Source organism: Tachypleus tridentatus, chromosome 5 (genome assembly GCF_004210375.1).
Source record: "Tachypleus tridentatus isolate NWPU-2018 chromosome 5, ASM421037v1, whole genome shotgun sequence".
In the NCBI taxonomy this organism is placed as follows: Eukaryota; Metazoa; Arthropoda; class Merostomata; order Xiphosura; family Limulidae; genus Tachypleus; species Tachypleus tridentatus.
This window is the reverse complement of record NC_134829.1, coordinates 42,486,944-42,506,612: the sequence shown is the minus strand read 5'-3', so window position 1 is coordinate 42,506,612 and position 19,669 is coordinate 42,486,944. Positions and strand designations below refer to the sequence as shown.

Here is a 19,669-nt window from a genome sequence, read left to right as displayed (position 1 = left end):
TCCTGAAGTAAGTGGTATGGCTCTACATAGTACATCCTGAAGTAAGTGGTATGGCTCTACATAGTACATCCTGAAGTAAGTGGTATGGCTCTACATAGTACATCCTGAAGTAAGTGGTATGGCTCTACATAGTACATCCTGAAGTAAGTGGTATGGCTCTACATAGTACATCCTGAAGTAAGTGGTATCCTGGTAAGTGGTATGGCTCTACATAGTACATCCTGAAGTAAGTGGTATGGCTCTACATAGTACATCCTGAAGTAAGTGGTATGGCTCTACATAGTACATCCTGAAGTAAGTGGTATGGCTCTACATAGTACATCCTGAAGTAAGTGGTATGGCCCTACATAGTACATCCTGAAGTAAGTGGTATGGCTCTACATAGTACATCCTGAAGTAAGTGGTATGGCCCTACATAGTACATCCTGTAGTAAGTGGTATGGCTCTACATAGTACATCCTGAAGTAAGTGGTATGGCTCTACATAGTACATCCTGAAGTAAGTGGTATGGCTCTACATAGTACATCCTGAAGTAAGTGGTATGGCTCTACATAGTACATCCTGAAGTAAGTGGTATGGCTCTACATAGTACATCCTGAAGTAAGTGGTATGGCTCTACATAGTACATCCTGAAGTAAGTGGTATGGCTCTACATAGTACATCCTGAAGTAAGTGGTATGGCTCTACATAGTACATCCTGAAGTAAGTGGTATGGCTCTACATAGTACATCCTGAAGTAAGTGGTATGGCTCTACATAGTACATCCTGAAGTAAGTGGTATGGCTCTACATAGTACATCCTGAAGTAAGTGGTATGGCTCTACATAGTACATCCTGAAGTAAGTGGTATGGCTCTACATAGTACATCCTGAAGTAAGTGGTATGGCTCTACATAGTACATCCTGAAGTAAGTGGTATGGCTCTACATAGTACATCCTGAAGTAAGTGGTATGGCCCTACATAGTACATCCTGAAGTAAGTGGTATGGCTACATAGTACATACAGTACATCCTGAAGTAAGTGGTATGGCTCTACATAGTACATCCTGAAGTAAGTGGTATGGCTCTACATAGTACATCCTGAAGTAAGTGGTATGGCTCTACATAGTACATCCTGAAGTAAGTGGTATGGCTCTACATAGTACATCCTGAAGTAAGTGGTATGGCTCTACATAGTACATCCTGAAGTAGTGGTATGGCTCTACATAGTACATCCTGAAGTAAGTGGTATGGCTCTACATAGTACATCCTGAAGTAAGTGGTATGGCTCTACATAGTACATCCTGAAGTAAGTGGTATGGCCCTACATAGTACATCCTGAAGTAAGTGGTATGGCTCTACATAGTACATCCTGAAGTAAGTGGTATGGCTCTACATAGTACATCCTGAAGTAAGTGGTATGGCCCTACATAGTACATCCTGAAGTAAGTGGTATGGCTCTACATAGTACATCCTGAAGTAAGTGGTATGGCTCTACATAGTACATCCTGAAGTAAGTGGTATGGCTCTACATAGTACATCCTGAAGTAAGTGGTGGCCCTACATAGTACATCCTGAAGTAAGTGGTATGGCCCTACATAGTACATCCTGAAGTAAGTGGTATGGCTCTACATAGTACATCCTGAAGTAAGTGATATGGCTCTACATAGTATATACTTAGGTAAGATATATGACTACATAGTGGTGCTTAAGTGAGTACCGAGATCTTATACATCTTAAAATAAGTAGTGTAACTTTGTGTTGTTAATTTTTAGATATCGTAGTTAATTTATAAATCCCTTCGTAACTAGTAAGTCATACATTCCATTGTTACGTACTATATAACACACAGTTAAAGTCTAATTGAAATTTGTTATATTACAACTATGACAAAAGTAAATCATTGTTATAAGATAATGTCATTCACCTTCCTCGTCATTTCATTGTTATGTATATATCACGCATCTGATAATTGGTTATGTGACCTGAAGTGTAAATGACTGGTCATTACACCTAAACTCAAAATTATTGTTGTATACCATGTTCTCTTGGTTCGTCACTTTGAAGCGAGTTACAAAGTTGGGTATGAAACCAATTTGCTTAACCTCAAACAAGGCATATGGATGTTTCTCTCATGTAAGGAGCCATGAGGCGTGTGTGGCGGGGTGTACAGATGGGGAACATTAAGATAATTGTAATTTTACTGAACAACTTGTAAAGATCTCAGTGCCATAAATTATTAATGAAAAGAGAAGAATATTCAATTAAAATTTAAGGAAAGTCGTCACGTGCAACAATGGTGTAGATAATAACAAAAAGCTGCCAAGTGTGAGCAACTGGAAAGATCGGTGTATTAAGCCTCTTGTGGGATCGGTGTATTAAGCCTCTTGTGGAAGACATTAATAGAGATGAACCAGGTGCTGAAAGAATACTGGAGTTGAAATACAAATGTTGCTGGAAAAGTAGTTAATAAAATATGTGTAATAAAAATTGGAGACGTAAAATTGGAGATTTAAAAATGAGCAACTTCAAATCGAAATATCAGCTTTGTACTCATGAAATAAGATAGTTGAAGTTATTCGTGGACTGATACAAAAAGTGGAGCAAATTTAAAATATAAATTATGAATTGAAGAATATAAATTTGGAATTGAAAAAACTTTAATATTAATTTAACAGAGGTTTTACGAAGTTTGTCGGTACTAGATAAATAAAAATTGTAAATTACAAGGATGTTACAAAAATCGCAAAAATATGTTATAAGACTACGCCTGAACTTCCAAATAAGATTACTGCTGAGTTTAAGGTAGATGATATATAGGGTGTGTACAGTGTTCCTACTGTAAACTGAAGCAGTATTATACCTATAATAGGAGATAAATGGTTAGTAGGTGGTAGAAATACAAAGAAAAATTTAAAGAATGTTCGAATTTATCTAAATTAACATCCAATGAAAATTAGTAGGATTTTAATACAAAGTCTAATTTTATTATCTAAATGAAAGGAAAGCGAGTACAGTTATCACATATGAATAAAATAAGTCTAAAAGATAATTTAGAATAAACTGTACTCTTATTGGATAATTTAGATTTTTCTAATTTCGCGCAAAGCTACACGAGGGCTATGAGCTCTAGCCGCCCTTAATTTAGCAGTGTCAGACTAGAGGGAAGGCAGCTAGTCATCACCAACCACCGCCAACTTTTGGGTTACTCTTTTGCCAGCGAATTCGACGGGGATTCGAACTTGCAATCCTCAGCTTACGAGTCGAACGTCTTAACCCACCTGACCATGACGGATCCAATTTAGATTATAATGGGAATAATGAAGAAGCACGTTTATTTCAAGCATCGATGAAAAATATGTGTATTATGTTTAATTTTAAAGTATATTTAAAAATGAAAAGTTGAACATTAACGTTAGAAAAATGAATTTCTTAAAATGCTTTTTAAAAGCATGGAATTTTATCAATATACTTAACAGTAGAACAACAAAAGCTAGTAATGACAAATTACATTAGTAATGTCTGTGTAGAAGAAAATGGATTTTTTAAACAAGTTATCGAAACAGTTTAATAATTATCCTATAAATGATACAGAAAATATTATAAAAATTTGTAATAAGGAAACTAATAAAATATTAATACTTCTAACGTTTAAAAAAAAATTAAAAGTATATTTATTAGTTCACAAAATATGGAAATTTTCAAATTATAATGGTTTGAACAATGTTAAAGTTACAACGGTACGTATTTATTTCTTGTCTTTCTCCACTGGTAATTCCAAACTTATACTAAAAAAATAATTGTTTTGTGCAAAGACTCCTCCAGATGTCTCACTTGTAAGCACACGAACATATAACGCTAACACTTAGCTTTCAATTCTTGTGATTTGAACAAGGTGGTGGAAAAAAAACCACTGTTCAGCTTTATACGTAAAACGAGCGAACGAAATAATGAATTATCTACTCCGTAACAATCGAACCTCGAATGTTAGCGTTATAATCCCTAAATATTGCTTCTGAGCTACCGAAAGATTAAAGATAAAAATAATTTTTTTGGCTTTATAACGCAAGACAATAGGCTATCTGCAATCTATACATTATTGCAAGAAACTGAACTCTGAATTTTAGCATTGTAAGTCCAGAAGTTTACCATTGACTCACCTGGGGCTCGGCATGGCCAAGCGTGTTAAGGCGTGCGACTCGTAATCTGAGGGTCGCGGGTTCGCACCCCCATCGCGCCAAACATGCTGGCCCTTTCAGCCGTGTGGGGGCGTTACAATGTTACGATCAATCCCACTATTCGTTGGTAAAAGAGTAGCCCAAGAGTTGGCGGTGGGTGATGATGACTATTTGCCTTCCCTCTAGTCTAACACTGCCAAATTAGGGACGGCTAGCACAGATAGCCCTCGAGTAGCTTTGTGCGAAATTCAAAACAAACAAACAAACAGACTCACCTGGATACCTAAAAAACAAACAAACTATTTCTCCGTTATAAATATTTTCAAAAATTGAAGAACAGTTACTTAGAAAATAAGTTAATAACCTAGTTGAATAATTGTGCCTAATAAGTAGTCTGAGCTTAGAGAAAATGTGAACACTGAACAAGATATATTAAAATTTAATGTTTAATATAAATAAGTCCTTGGATAATAAAATAATGCTACGTAACTATAGCATATAGAGAAATCTTTCGATTCATTATGTCGTCCAGCATTAATAGATGAAATGAAAATATTTGGAATAACTGCTAATGTATTAATACAGTTTAAAACTTACTTATTAACGGAAATACTAGTAGTCAAAATAAGAAGCAGTTTCAGCAATCTAATGTTAATTAAACACGAAGTACCCAAGTCTCGTTTACGTGGATCTATATTACTGACAAGTTGCATGATGAATTCTGTGCTTTAAAATTACATTGAAAATTGATACATTTGCTAATGATAAAATATCGACTTTTGGCTCTATTTTCATACAGGAACCGTAAAGTAACATTAATGCTTATTTATATAGCAGTTATTAAAAATAAATTATCTATTAATAATAGAAAAATAAAGTGCATTACTTAAATAGAAACAACTTTCCTTTAAGAGAAAATCCGCATCGTTTATACATACATAAAAATTACGTTATTAATATTGCATAAATGTTTTGAGATAAAGAAATTAAAAACTATAAGAAACTGTAGATTGGGAACAATATATAAAAGGCTTAGTGCATACAGAGAAGCTGATTAATGTATAGTTTATTATTTTAAAATGTCAAAAGCAATTAGTTTGATTTAGATTAATAATCAAAAGTACTTTAGGTGTTTATATATATGTATATATATGACATATTCTCACGATTAATTATCCACTATTATTCAAAAAACTAACTGCCTGACATGGCCGGGTACTTAGAGCACTCGGCTCGTTATCCGAGGGCCGCGAGTTCAAATCCCCATCCCACCAAACATGCTCGCCCTTTCAGCCATGGGGATGTTATAATGTGACGGCCAATCCCACTCTAGAGTTCGTGGTGGATGTAGACACCTTATGTAAGCTTTGATTAGGTACTCCACCTACAACATACGAAATTTACTGTATCCATGGTTCATCAGTGCTGGTTGGAAAAGCGAATCAAATAAACAAATAAGGCCTCATATATTTACGTTTTAATGGAGAAAATAAATGAATAAAAAGATATTACAATCCGTTTATTTCTAATAGATACAATCAGAGTTACTGCGTATAGTTTTGAACCACTTTAGAACGAATGGTTTCTTTGCAGAATAACATTATAAAAACTGTTACCGTGATCAAGATTAAAAGTTTGGAAACGTTTTAATGGGTAGAGAAGAAAACTTTATTATAAACGTACAACGTTTCGAAAAGATTGTCATAATCCTGTCAAAACGTTGTATGTTTATGATAGTTTTCTTCGTTACCGATTCAAGCCGTTTGTTTGTTTGTTTCCGTATTTCGCTCAAAGCTATTCAAGGTTTATCTGCGCTAGCTGTCCTTAATTTAGCCGTGTAAGACTAGAAGGAAGGCAGCTAGTTATCACCACCCACCGCCAACTCTTGAGGCTTCTCTTTTACCAACGAATAGTGAGATTGACCGTCACATTATAACGCCCCCACGGCTGAAAGGGCGAGCATATTTGGTGTGACGGGGATTCGAACCCACAACCCTTGAATTACGAGTCGAGTTCCTTAACCACCTGGCGATGCTGGGCAAAAAAATCAAAGAGAGAGATAATGCGTAAGCATTCCTAATAATTGTCAAAATGTTTAAAGGTTTGTCAGTAAAGCTAAGAAATATTATATTATCAACGAATTAAGTATTAATACGAGAATATTTTCACAACTATAAGGAAGTAATAAACTTATTTTTGTAGAAAATAATTTATTATATCGTTTATTACATAACATCGTGTTTAATATTAAATGAGTCTTGGTTATATTGTTAAATATTACTTTTGACTACGTTTATTGTTTATGTATTATTGATAATTTATCTTCGACATACTTATTTTATAAAATTAAAGGTTTATCTATAAATAAGTAAGCACAGAATAAGAATTATTGTTTCGAAGTGTTGTCAGCATGATTTGTAAACGTTTCCAAACTAATCTTGTGATTCCTGGACCACGTGTACTACACAGACTATCAACAACACTACAAGATGATTGCGGAATCGATTTTAGGTAACGTGCTAAACTGTAGATCAGATGATGCGTGGTTCGGGTCCCGTCACCACCATGAAAAATACTGCACTTCACATTTTGGGATCGTGGATGAGTTTTAGGAGTGGCGATCAAATTCCGACATTGAAAGTTGTTAAATAGCTGCCTTTACTCAAGTCTGTCATTTCAAAATTATAAACTATTAGTTCAGATCGCCTTCAAGTAGCTTTGGGCGAAATTCAACAACTACTATAAACAACAAACTGGATCAAGTGTTCGCAATCCCTACTGGTAGTCATATTAGTATAGAGAGATTAGAAATATGTCTTTACAAGATTGGCCTATATGCCAAATACCTAAGAATTTGCAGTGCAAAGCACAAAATAAATAGTCTACAATAGTGCCAAGAACAAATAAGAAACAATTTGTGGAGTCATGTTTTTAACACGTAAATTGTTGTTCTCAGCGCAGCCAGATGACAGACGGAAATCCTTTTGAGAAAATGTGAAACCCGATCTAATCTCTTTTAAATACAGTAACGTGAGACTATGATGATGGAAGTTTTGTATAGGCAGAAATAAACTTTGGTTTTTAACCTCTACATCCTGCAGAATGGTTTTATTAATGCCTCATATTACAGATACAATGACCACATACTAGGATCGTTTGGTCATTATACACCTGTGCAACTGACGCTCACTTCTGTCTACTGAGTTATAATGCTCATCTTCATTAAACTAAATATTACAAGGTTTCGGTCTCATCATTAATACATGGATTGTTGTTGGGAAGCCATTCACATCCCGTCAAATAACTCCGGCCACTAAACAGCTCTTTCAGAAGAGTAGTTGAGACACCTCAGATCCCTGTTAGTACCTATTTTAACCATGTAATACCAGTGTCAGATTACCCATACCGTGTACTTCTCACAAACTATTAGAGAGGTAAAGCCACTTCTGTTGTCAGATTACCCATACCGTGTACTTCTCACAAACTATTAGAGAGGTAAAGCCACTTCTGTTGTCAGATTACCCATACCGTGTACTTCTCACAAACTATTAGAGAGGTAAACCCACTTCTGTTAGATCTTCATTTCCAGACACAGACTGGATAGCCAATCATTAGCATTCCAAACCAAAAGTGCCTAATTTGGAAAAGAAGAAAATGAGGGAAATTGCTGACATTGTTTTCTAACAGAGTTGTTTTGTTTTTTGCCTCCTCCTAGATATAATATTAAAACTTCACATTTTATTTTAATAGTTTAATATAATGCCTCTCACTGTCTGTAGACTTTGTACTTTTTCTAACGAAACGCCTCACACATGAATTCTAATCTTGCCTTTGTTTGATATTCCATAGTTTTAGTTTGTTATTTATCTAAATACTGATATGCGTGCCTTTACCATCATCTATCCTAAAACTCTGATGAATCGTTTATCTATTTTGCAAAGTTCACGTTCTCTCCAGTTTTGGAGATTTCGTTGAATATTTCCATAAGTAGTAAGTTCACTCAGTCTGCCTTATATGAGCAGTGAGGTTCACTCAGTTATTCTTTATTTAAGTAATAAAGTTGATTAGTCATCCTTTTAATGACTTGTATTTTCACGTAGTTATTCTTTACATAAGTAGTAAGTTCAATCAGTCTGCCTTATATGAGCAGTGAGGCTCACTCAGTTATTCTTTATTTAAGTAATAAAGTTGATTAGTCATCCTTTTAATGACTTGTATTTTCACGTAGTTATTCTTTACATAAGTAGTAAGTTCACTCAGTCTGCCTTATATGAGCAGTGAGGTTCACTCAGTTATTCTTTATTTAAGTAATAAAGTTGATTAGTCATCCTTTTAATGACTTGTATTTTCACGTAGTTATTCTTTACATAAGTAGTAAGTTCACTCAGTCTGCCTTATATGAGCAGTGAGGTTCACTCATTTATTCTTTATTTAAGTAATAAAGTTGATTAGTCATCCTTTTAATGACTTGTATTTCCACATAGTTATTCTTTACATAAGTAGTAAGTTCACTCAGTCTGCCTTATATGAGCAGTGAGGTTCACTCAGTCTGCCTCATACAAACACTGATATTTGCTCAATCATTCCTTATATTATTAGTCATATTAATCTGTTTTTATATGATTATACTAGTTCGCCCATCCCTTCATTTTCACATAATTTTCAAGTAAGATAGCTTACTACTATTCGTAATTCTTATAGATGTATTTTAATCATATATTAAACATTAACGTGTATTCTTCGTGGTCTTTGTCAGGTAGTAAATCGTCCAAGACACTGTTTTTTCTTAGTAAACTAACCGTATCGACTTGTCACACTATACTGCCAGTCTGGACTGTGGAACAGATGCCTATTGTGTTAAAGGAAAGAGCTCTTGGACTTGGAGAGATCACGGGTCAGTTTGGACCGTTGCTTCTACCAACAATAATGTACTTTGTAAGTTATTTTAAACACTTTGCTTAAACTCTGTATTCTTTCTAAAGATTGTGGTTGGAACTTGAGTTAAAGTTTTATCGAATTACGAAGTTGCTATATAAAACAGCTGCTCAAAACTTCATATACTTTAGTTGAATTATTTGTTTGTTTCCTTTTCATTTTTACATACTAGATTAAAACATAATTAATCAGCATTTGCTGAAAGTTATCTTAATGTTGACTCACAAAAATCCATATAACAGCCGTCATTGGTTGTAGTCGTCTCCAGAACTTTACATATTTGTTGTAAAGATAATGTTTTATCGTTAGGGCTAAGTTCGTCAATGATATCATAACTCCAATTCTTTCAGATTCAACATCTACTAGTAAAAGCAAACGTTTGCAGGTAGTTCTTCGTTTTAAAGTCCTTAAAACTAATTTTATTTATCTTATAAAAAAACACGGATATGTTTTAACAGTTGGCATTATTCATCTTTTCAAAATTGCAAAATGTTTTTTTAAATATTTTATAATTAAGCTTGCTATCATTAGTTCTCCTCAAAAGTTAAAAAAAAAATTACTCAAAGAGCACTAGTGCATGACACTAAATACTAATGAACCAGATTTCATTAAAAATAAAACAATATGGAATTTGATACCACACTCTTACTCTCTTTTTCTTATTACTTGTTGTTAACATACTTAAAATTCATTCGTCTCGGTTTCACCGTTTTCGTTTTGACATTTCTTTCATGGAATTCGGTTTCTAGTGATACCGTTTAAAAAACTAGAAATAATTAGGTAAATTGTCCGTGATCATTAGTTTCTGGAAGGTTCTTTTTTTTAAATATCTGTTAAATCGTGTGAAGTGTATTTCAGAATAATTATTACTTATTATTTTCAGAGTTTATTTTCATTGCACGTGAAACCCACAGATAGGAACTATTTTCTTGGTGTAGTTTAATAAACTGCACGAACTTTGTTGTCAATGGAGTTATTTGGTCACACTAGCATGACTTCCTTTTCTCGTGATTTCTCTGTTTATATTTTACGATAAAAACTGCTTAGGCTATCTGCCCCAGTTCCTAGTTTCGAGCTAGTTACCAGAGTGAAGTCAATCAGTTAACAGTAACCTTCCACCCACAAACTTTACCAACGTGTTAACTGTCACACTTCTAGCAACCTCACTGGCCTGAAAGTTGGGACACTGGACTCGCAATATGCGGATGGTGAGTTCGAATTCCATCACCAAACATGGTTGGGGTAGTGCTTATCCCATAATTTTTGACGAGTTATACGCTAGCTTTCTGTTATCTCATACGTTCTCCCGTATGATTTCTAAAAACAAAATTGCTCTTTTTATGTTAGATTGTATTTTAAAATGTAACCTATTTCATTTTATATGAATTAATTAGATTAACACCTCCTGATAATAGTTAGTTGTATTAGTTATGTCCACTTTATATCTTTTTTTTTCTTTTCAAGGACATCGGAAATTTCACGGACTTACAACAATAAAATCCGAGGTTCGATAAAAATCCTCAGTGGACACAGCAGGCCCCAGCATGGCCAAGTGGTTAAGGCACTCGACTCGTAATCCGAGGGTCGCGAGTTCGAATCCCTGTCACACCAAACATGCTCGCCCTTTCAGCCGTTGGGGCGTTATAATGTGACAGTCAACCTCACTATTCGTTGGTAAAAGAGTAGCCCAAGAGTTGGCGGTATGTGGTGATGACTAGCTGCCTTCCCTCTAGTCTTCCTCTGCTAAATTAGGAACAGCTAGCGCAGATAGCCTTCGTGTAGTTTTGCGCGAAATTCTAAACAAACAAACAAATCAACCAGAATGTTCTTTTTTTTCTCAGAATTGTACGATACGTAAATACGTTTTGTTTGTTTTTAGTTTTCTCAGTATTGTACGATACGTAAATACGTTTTGTTTGTCTTTAGTTACCGCTGTTTCTTTAATTAACTTGTATTACAACAGTTTTTCTTCGGTATATTTTTCTGTGCTTACGACAGCATTCTTTTCTAAAAGGAATATATTCCTGAAAAGTGTGTGTAAATCGTAAATAAAAGTGAAAGCGGATCAGTGTTTCTAAACCATTTAGTACCACGTGCGACATAGTGGTCATCTTGATGGTCTGTAAACGGAAGGATCCGGTGTTCGTGATGTGATGCCAATGAACATGGTCCACACTTTCAGCTGTGAAAGCATTATAAAAACAACAATCAGCGTAGTTAGTTAGTTTTGAGAACTTATGAGCGAAAGTAAAAACTAATATTTCAACTCCATTACTTCCATTACAAACGCAGTTTCTTGCCCGACACAAAACTCATCAGTAACCGGCAGATATGATTGTGAGTTTAGGTGTAATTTATATTACGACTTGGTTGACCAACAGCTTTTACGCTGTAAGCGTAAAGAGTAATTATTATGAATTTCATTACAAATCAGAATTTCAGCAATATTTAATAATACAATATTATTTGCTTATTTTCAATGCCAGTTATTTAAAGACTCGCCATAAACTCTTATGGTGGTAAGTGCTGTTAACCAGCTCTGTGATTATAATTATTAGTTCAAAATTAAGGACGACTGTACTTGAATTCTAGGTTATCTCATACAAGTTCGTTTAGACCAGGCTCGGCATGGCCAGGTGGGTTAAGGCGTTCCACTCGTAATCTGAGGGTCGCGGGTTCGAATCCCTGTCACACCAAACATGCCCGCCCTTTCAGCCGTTGGGGCGTTATAATGTGACAGTCAACCTCACTATTCGTTGGTAAAAGAGTAGCCCAAGAGTTGGCGGTATGTGGTGATGACTAGCTGCCTTCCCTCTAGTCTTCCTCTGCTAAATTAGGAACAGCTAGCCTTCGTATAGTTTTGCGCGAAATTCAAAACAAACAAACCGTTTAGACTAAGTGCGCGTGCGTAAGGTGACGTTGAGGTTTCAAAATTTCAGGCCCATTTTTTTCCACAACACTTAATTTGTACAAACCTCGCAGTAATAAACTACTTTATTTGTTTGTTTTATGATGGTCGTTAAATATTCAGTTTATTAGATAGAGAAGTAGATAACATGTTGAACAAATGTGCCTTTAGTCGCTGTCGCGGATTCCAGTCTCATCTACGATTCTTTTATGTTCTCCCAAAGACTCGGTTGGTTTGGTTCGGCGTTTGATGGCGCAAAGCAATTAGGCTATTTGCGCCAAAGATTTGGATAACGCTGAACAGTGTAGCGCCCCTGTAGTTAAATTTCATTGTTACTGTCCTGGAGTTTCTTCCCTAGGGCAAAAGCACGAGAAGCATTCCTCTTGTTTTCCTGGGAACGGCTCAAATTCTAACTGGACTTTCAGCATTAGGTCTTCCAGAAACTCTTTACCAAAAGCCACTGAGTTCGTGTGAGGAAGCAGAAGAATTCGGAAAGTACTGCACGTTGAGAGACATTTTTCGCATTGGCCCATCAAGGTGTGTTTTATTTTTACCTTAAGGGGTAGTCGGTGAGCACTTTCTGTACAGCGATTCCATCCATTTGTTTTCATTGTTATTATCTTAGCCATCGTAAAATGGTAAAATAAAAGTTTTAAAGCTTAAGCATAACTTAAGCTGTCTTAATAAAGTATCGACTGAGTAATAAAGACTTCGATAAACAGTAGGCTGAATAATTGAATTAAATGAATAATAAAGTAATGAGCAGCAGTCATTAAGAATAAATTAATAGAATCAGAGAAAATGTACATGAAACAGATAACTCGTGTGTTTTCTATACAAGATCTAAACCTTGTTACACATCCTTGATGCGTGTGCTTTCTTCCATGAGATCCATTTTTCCCTGCACGTCCTACCAAACAAACTACAATCATTGATTGACAAACCTGGAGCCAATCGACTTGGTTCGTACTCGGTATTGTTGATGTTTAGTTGTTCTTTTTTATTGGAGGGTTTCCAAGTCGGGTGTGGGTTGTGTCATTAGAGAGAGACAGAAGAGAAAAAAAAAGTAAAGTGTTCTTCACTTGGAGCTCTACAGATTCTTCTCTTTCAACACTTTCAAAGTGTTCATTCATACAGAAATAAAACTGTTAGATCGTCAGAGATAGACAGAGAGGTAAAAAAAAAAAAACTCTTACATTTCGTTCACTAGGGACTTTATAAGCTCTGGTCATTCGATATGCATAACTTTCAAAATATTCATTCACACGGAAGAATGTTTTGTTTTTGCCAGAAGGATTAACTCGAATGATGAAGGCACATTTTTCATTATTTCCATTCATTCTACGCACTTGGCTATTTTTAAACTTTCCAATATGGCTCAATTCAGTTTCAGCCTAAATTCTACGAGGCGTTTGTGTGCGTATTTGTTTAGTCTCAGTGATTTATTTATCAACAAAAGAGAAAAATTCATGTAGCAAAGAAAAGAAAGCCTTCATTCTCAACGCTATGAGAAAAATGAATGTTAACAAATAATTACGGCATAAATGAAATTAGCTTATGCTTTCACATTTAAATGACAGGTTTTTCATCAACGGATAAAGCTTCTCGTGGAAGGTATTACGGTAAACACATCAGCTATACAACGTAAATATCCCCTTTGTGCTCGTGATATATATGTGAAGAAATAAAAATTTGGAAGCTCAATTACTGTAATGTTAAATGAAACATTCTGTATATTATTTTAGATAAATTAGGGTTATACGTAACTAGTAAATGTCGATGGTAGTAAATTATTAATAAGTAATTATTTATACAAAATAAAAACAATCGAAATACAGTTTTTTTAGATGTTTGTACATTACAATAGCGTAATATATTGTTTACGTTTATTTATCTATATAAGTTCGTAACCACACGTTTGCAAAATTCTGTCTTTATATTAAAGTAAACTTTACCACGACCCAAGGGTCAAACGTACACTAATATAACTCCGTTTTGATTCTGTTCTTTTTCATACGTACATATTGTATCTACCGTATAGAATGAAGCCAAAGAATGGTATTTTGAAGAATCGAGGCCCTCAGCCACAATCTCCAATTCTTAGGTAATTCGCTTAAAGTTATTGTTCAGTGTTTTAATTATTAAATTTTTCGTAGTTTAAAAGACCATTAAACATTGTGGAATTAAATAATGAGAAGGAAAAGATGGTGTTTTAAACATAAAATTAATAGAAAAATATAAAACAGTTGTAACATGTTCGTAAAATCTTAGTTTATTGTTGTTTTGAATTAAGCACAAAGCTACACAATGGGTTATCTGTGCTTTGCCCACCACTGGTATCGAAACCCGGTTTTAGCGTTGTAAGTCCGCACACCTTCCGCTGAGCCACTGGGGAAATCTTAGTTTAGCTGGCGTAGCTTGCATAGTGTCCCCACATACCTCACTTCACAAAACTTGGATTCTTGGGACTCGTTTTCAAACGATAAACAAAAATTTAGGGTTTCAATCGTCTCTCAGAAATCTAGTTCCATTTTGCTATTTCTTTTCAAATCAGGAAGTCAAATAATTTTGAAAACCTAAGTGAACTCTAACAATAAAGACTGCCTTTACAGTGTGAAAGTTTCATCATATCTCACGAAAATACGATCGATTTGTGTTTCGTTTTGAATTTCGCGCAAAGCTACATGAAAGCTGTCCTTAATTTAACAGAGTATGACTAGAGGGAAGGCAGCTAGTCATCACCATCTACCGCCAACTCTTGTGCTACTATTTTATTAACGAATAGAAGAATTGACCATAAGTTATAACCCCACACACACACACACAGATGAAAGGATGAGCATGTTTGGTGTAACGGGGATTCGAACGGGACTCTCAGATTGCGAGTCCAGTGCTGGACCTCTTTTATTTGTGAAGTGATGAGTTTAAAGTAAACTGTTCTAGTGCAGTGTTTAAATATGTCCATCAAGTTTGAGTCCCTCGGTAAGACGACAGTAAGACTACAGGATTTTAACACGAAAATCCAGGGTTCGGTTTCTCGCGGTAGAGACAAGGGATAATCCAAGTGGCTTTGCTAAAAACAAACAAAGCACCAAGTTCGATTTGTATTCAGCTAACATTTTTGAAGGAAATTATTCACAAACATTGACAGATAACTAATTTTAAAATATCACTCTTTAGCTGTACACTTAACAAATCAAATGTTTCTTTAGATAAAACCTCATTAAATTTGAGAAGCACAAATATTTGCATTGATTTGCGAATTGACCACACTAGTCATTTATTCTTGACAGCAACATCCAAAATAAGGAATCCAAAATCTATTTCTAAGTAATATGTTTCCACAATCCAATAACACTGCTTTTGCTTTTTCGTGGAAGTTTAGCAAAATGCATCAAAGCTTTACTTAATGTAAACATTTACAGAAGAAAATTTAGTTTTTCCAACGTCATCTTAACGTTAAATAAACTGACAGCTTAGAGTGAAATAATCAAGTGACAAAAATCGAATATTTCATTGCATGGTTTATAGGATAAGCGTTTTTTATTGGTTTTCTTTGTTTGTCTTTAATACCCTCCAGTGTCTTTTGTAAGCTATTCCACCAATATATAAAGTTTATTGGTAATTCTCGACACGACTTGATATATGATACTTAGGTGATTGGTTTTGTTTGTTTTCGAATTTCGCGCAAAGCTACACGAGGGCTATCTGCGCTAGCCGTCCCTAATCTAGCAGTGTAAGACTAAAGGAAAGGGGCAGCTAGTCATCACCACCCATCGCCAATTCTTCGGCTACTCTTTTACCAACGAATAGTGGGATTCGCCGAAACAATATAGCGCCCCCACGGCTGAAAGGGCGAACATGTTTGGTGTGACGAGGATTCGAACCCGCGACCCTCAGATTGCGAGTCGAGTGCCTTAACAACCTGGCCTCCTTAGGTGATATTTCAGCTAGTTATGACAGCCTCGTATCAGAGTGCAATTACAGGTGGTATTTTCTAATTGTTTAAATTATTGTTTTCTATCGAAAGCTCCACAATGCTTGCGTGCCACAGGAATCGTACCCTGCATTTTAGCGTCACAAGCCCTCAAGCATCCATATGAGCCACCAAATGGCTTTTAATTACTTACTTCCTATGTACCTTAGAAGTGTTGGAGTTTGAGTTTAACAAATCAGTATTCATGTTGTTTGTTATTATTATTTTTATTTGCGAAGTTTCAGTTTCGGTTTCTCATAGTCATGGACGATATATCTTCCCGCCTTTCGTGTAATGCATATTCTCTTTCCTCCGAATGGTTAATAAATAAGTGTCTAAAGAATCTTCTTTTCTGTATTTAAAACATTCCAAAGACACATCTTCATAACTTCTCTTTCGCTTGTCGATTTATCATTAGGCGAATGTTCGACTTTAAGAGATCCCCACTCACGCCAAGTGTTTACTTGGTGACAGATAGAACTCACATAAACCCGCAATTTTGTATAACTTAACGTGTTTTTTTACACATTATATTATAATTTTCCTTGAATAATAATTAATAAGAAGAAATCAATAGAATTCTAAACAAATCGCGCACTATTCTATAATACTGATGTATAGGGAATTGTTGAAACATCCGTTTACATGTTTAGATGTTTACAGGTTTAGAACATTGGTGGTAAAACATTTCTATATTATCCTCTGTACTGTCCTCTACATTAATAGATATTTTTTGCTGAATACGTTATTATTATATATATATATACCTTGTAGGTCTTAATCTAATCTGATATATTTGATTTTTTTTCTACTGAACGTCTTCTTATATATAATGTAAACTCTGGTTTTTGTCCACTTTATAACCTGATTTGTTTCTCGTGAATGCCTTATTACGCACTGTGAATAGTAAACTACTTAATCCATCTTTTAACTGAATACATTATTATGCACCATGTAAACATTAACCAACGAAATCTGGTTTTTCTGCATATATTCATCTATACCATGTAAACGTTACCTAAGTTAATGTGTGTTTTCTTACAGCAAAGCCACATTGGGTTTTCTGCTAAGTCCGCCTAGTTAATACGTAATCTAGTTTTTCTGCATATATTTATACACATATATCATTCTAATTAATCCATTTTTATTATGATAATTCATATATACCCTGTAAATGTTAACCTAGTTAATACTGAATCTAGTTTTTTGTATATATTCACATCTACCATGTAAACTCTAGTTAACGTAATCATTTCTTTCTGCTGAATAATTTTTACGTATCAAGTAACCTCCATTTTTCTCCTGTACACATTTCTATATACCATGTGAACACCAATCTTCTTCAATCCACTAGAATACGTAATAAGTATCTCTTTGTTTTTTTTCAGTCTCCTTAGACGACAAGAAATTCTCAGAAGAGGATCTGACTGCGACATTGAGCTAAACACAGTTCAACACTGCTGTCCTGAACCCCCAACAGAAACCGTTATCGTGACTGTCCTCTAACGCAACTAAACCCTGCACGTGAAGATTAACGCACATGGTTGGCACATCACCCTCTTCAAGACCAAATGTTCTATTATCCTTTTTTTTTTTTTCCTAAGTAACTACATTATACCTGGTTTCCTCGACGTTTTCCCAAAAGACAGAGCTCCGACTCTACGTGATTCCTACCAATAAACGATTCATCCCAAAACTCGGTCTTAGAGTTTTCATTTTTTTATCTAGCCCAAGGAAAACTGATCATATGAAACAGACTTGTAAAAGAGAGGAAAGCACAGAAAAAAAAAAAGACGAAAGACAAATTTGTTACTAGTTTAACTCGACGTAACATTATTGACTGTTAAAAAAATTATAGTATTTAAACAAAGAAATCAAAGATAGTGGCAAGTCTACGGATTTTCAACGCTAAAATCAGGGGTTCGTTTCCCATCGCTGAATACCGCAGGTAACCCAATGTAGCTTTTCTATAAGAAAATACATGCGCGCGCGAATTAGATGGATAACTAGGTATGTAAATTATATTAACTCCCGTTTCCTCCTAAATACGTTCCTACCTGTATGTAGAGAAAACGTAGTTGTCTCTGATGTTTTGGATAACTCTCTCAACTAATTTTGATGCAGTATGAGAAAGAAACTTAGATGTGTTTGTATAAAAAGAGAGAGAGAAAAATTGAGTTTTAATGAAAAAGCAGCAGTATATGTTTACTACTTGAAGTGTATTCCTTCACTTTAGTCTGTTACCTCAAAATTAGGGACGGCTGGCACAAACAAATGGCCATTGTTTCGCTTTTCGTGGAATTCAGAAACAAACAAACAAACGTAAGCTCCCTTTTCAAAACCTTTCGAAAAACATATCTGTAAACTATCGGAGAAAGAAATTCTGACATTTTTATATGGATTTCATTTTGTGTATGTAAGCTATTAAATATAAGGCTTCTGATATTTTTATTTGTATTATTCTTATAACCATCAGTAGGTTAGCGGTAAGTTTACGGACTTAAGCAGTGAAATTCAGGGCTTAATTACAGAGGTCAATGGACAAAGCGAGGACAGCTAACTGTTTAGCTTTGTACTAAAACAAAGCTGCAAGTGCGTCATAAATACATTAACGGCATCTCTTGAGATAAAATAGAACCAATTTGATTTATCACAAACTGATTCTGGGTTAATAGATAATTCCGTTTTGCTGATGTATCTATCGTCTCTAAAATAAGACGGAAAACAGTGAGTACTACATTTTTTAGTGCTGTAAATATCTTTAGTATACAGCGATAAAAATCCGGCCTTTTCAGAAAGAATAAACGAGACACTAAAGTTATATTAATACTGACTAGTTTTTTTTTTTTTACTCTCATTGCTTTGGTTAAAACATTAAAAGTATGAATTATTTTACTATTAATAAGAAAAATGATGCAATGTTTTCATATCTTAAACGTCGGAAGATTTTCGTTCTGAAGAAATGAGGGAAAACGTAGAAGTTAAAAACATGTGAGTATTTTGGAAAAAACAAATTTCACCAAAAAATATTTTCAATAGAAAAACAACTGTTATCAGTTCTTGAAGTGAAATCATATTAAAAATAACTAGAATTCCCTTTGTACTGGGAAAAGTACGTTGTGTATATATACACTCTTGTGTCTAAAATGTACTACTGCACATACTTTCCTGTATTTGTTTGTTTTTCAATTTCGCACAAAGCTACTCGAGGGCTATCTGCGCTAGCCGTCCCTAAATTAGCAGTGTAAGACTAGAGGGAAGGCAGCTAGTCATCACCACCCACCACCAACTCTTGGGCTACTCTTTTACCAACGAATAGTGGGATTGACTGTAACATTATAACGCCCACACGGCAGGGAGGGCGAAGATGTTTGGCGCGACGGGGATTCGAACCCGCGACCCTCAGATTATGAGTCGCATGGCCATGTCGGGCCTCCTGTATTTAAAATACCTACCGTACTTACTTCCTCATGTCTAGTATATTAATAAACATACTTTATTGTATTTAAAGTACACTGCTATATAAACTTTCGTATGCCGAAAATATATACTGTACATATTTCCTTATCTATAAAATATTTACTGTTTTTTACTTTCTTTTGTTTGGTATACCTACTTGCGTAGTCTAAAATATGTACCCTGTATAATTTCATATTCCTAAATATAATGAAATAAATTTGTAAATTTACCATTAT

At 34.9% G+C, this 19,669-nt stretch overlaps 1 protein-coding gene across 1 annotated transcript in view; it reads left to right on the top strand.

The window, feature by feature from the left end:
* The window catches only part of LOC143251012 (beta-alanine transporter-like), a 123,217-nt gene extending 105,490 nt beyond the window's left edge, over window positions 1-17,727 (top strand). Inside the window, exons 8-9 of the mRNA XM_076502288.1 lie at window positions 8,912-9,090; window positions 17,363-17,727. The gene's annotated coding sequence lies outside the window, so the exon portion shown is untranslated. The remainder of the gene's footprint in view (window positions 1-8,911; window positions 9,091-17,362) is intronic.
* The last annotated feature ends 1,942 nt before the right edge of the window (window positions 17,728-19,669 follow it).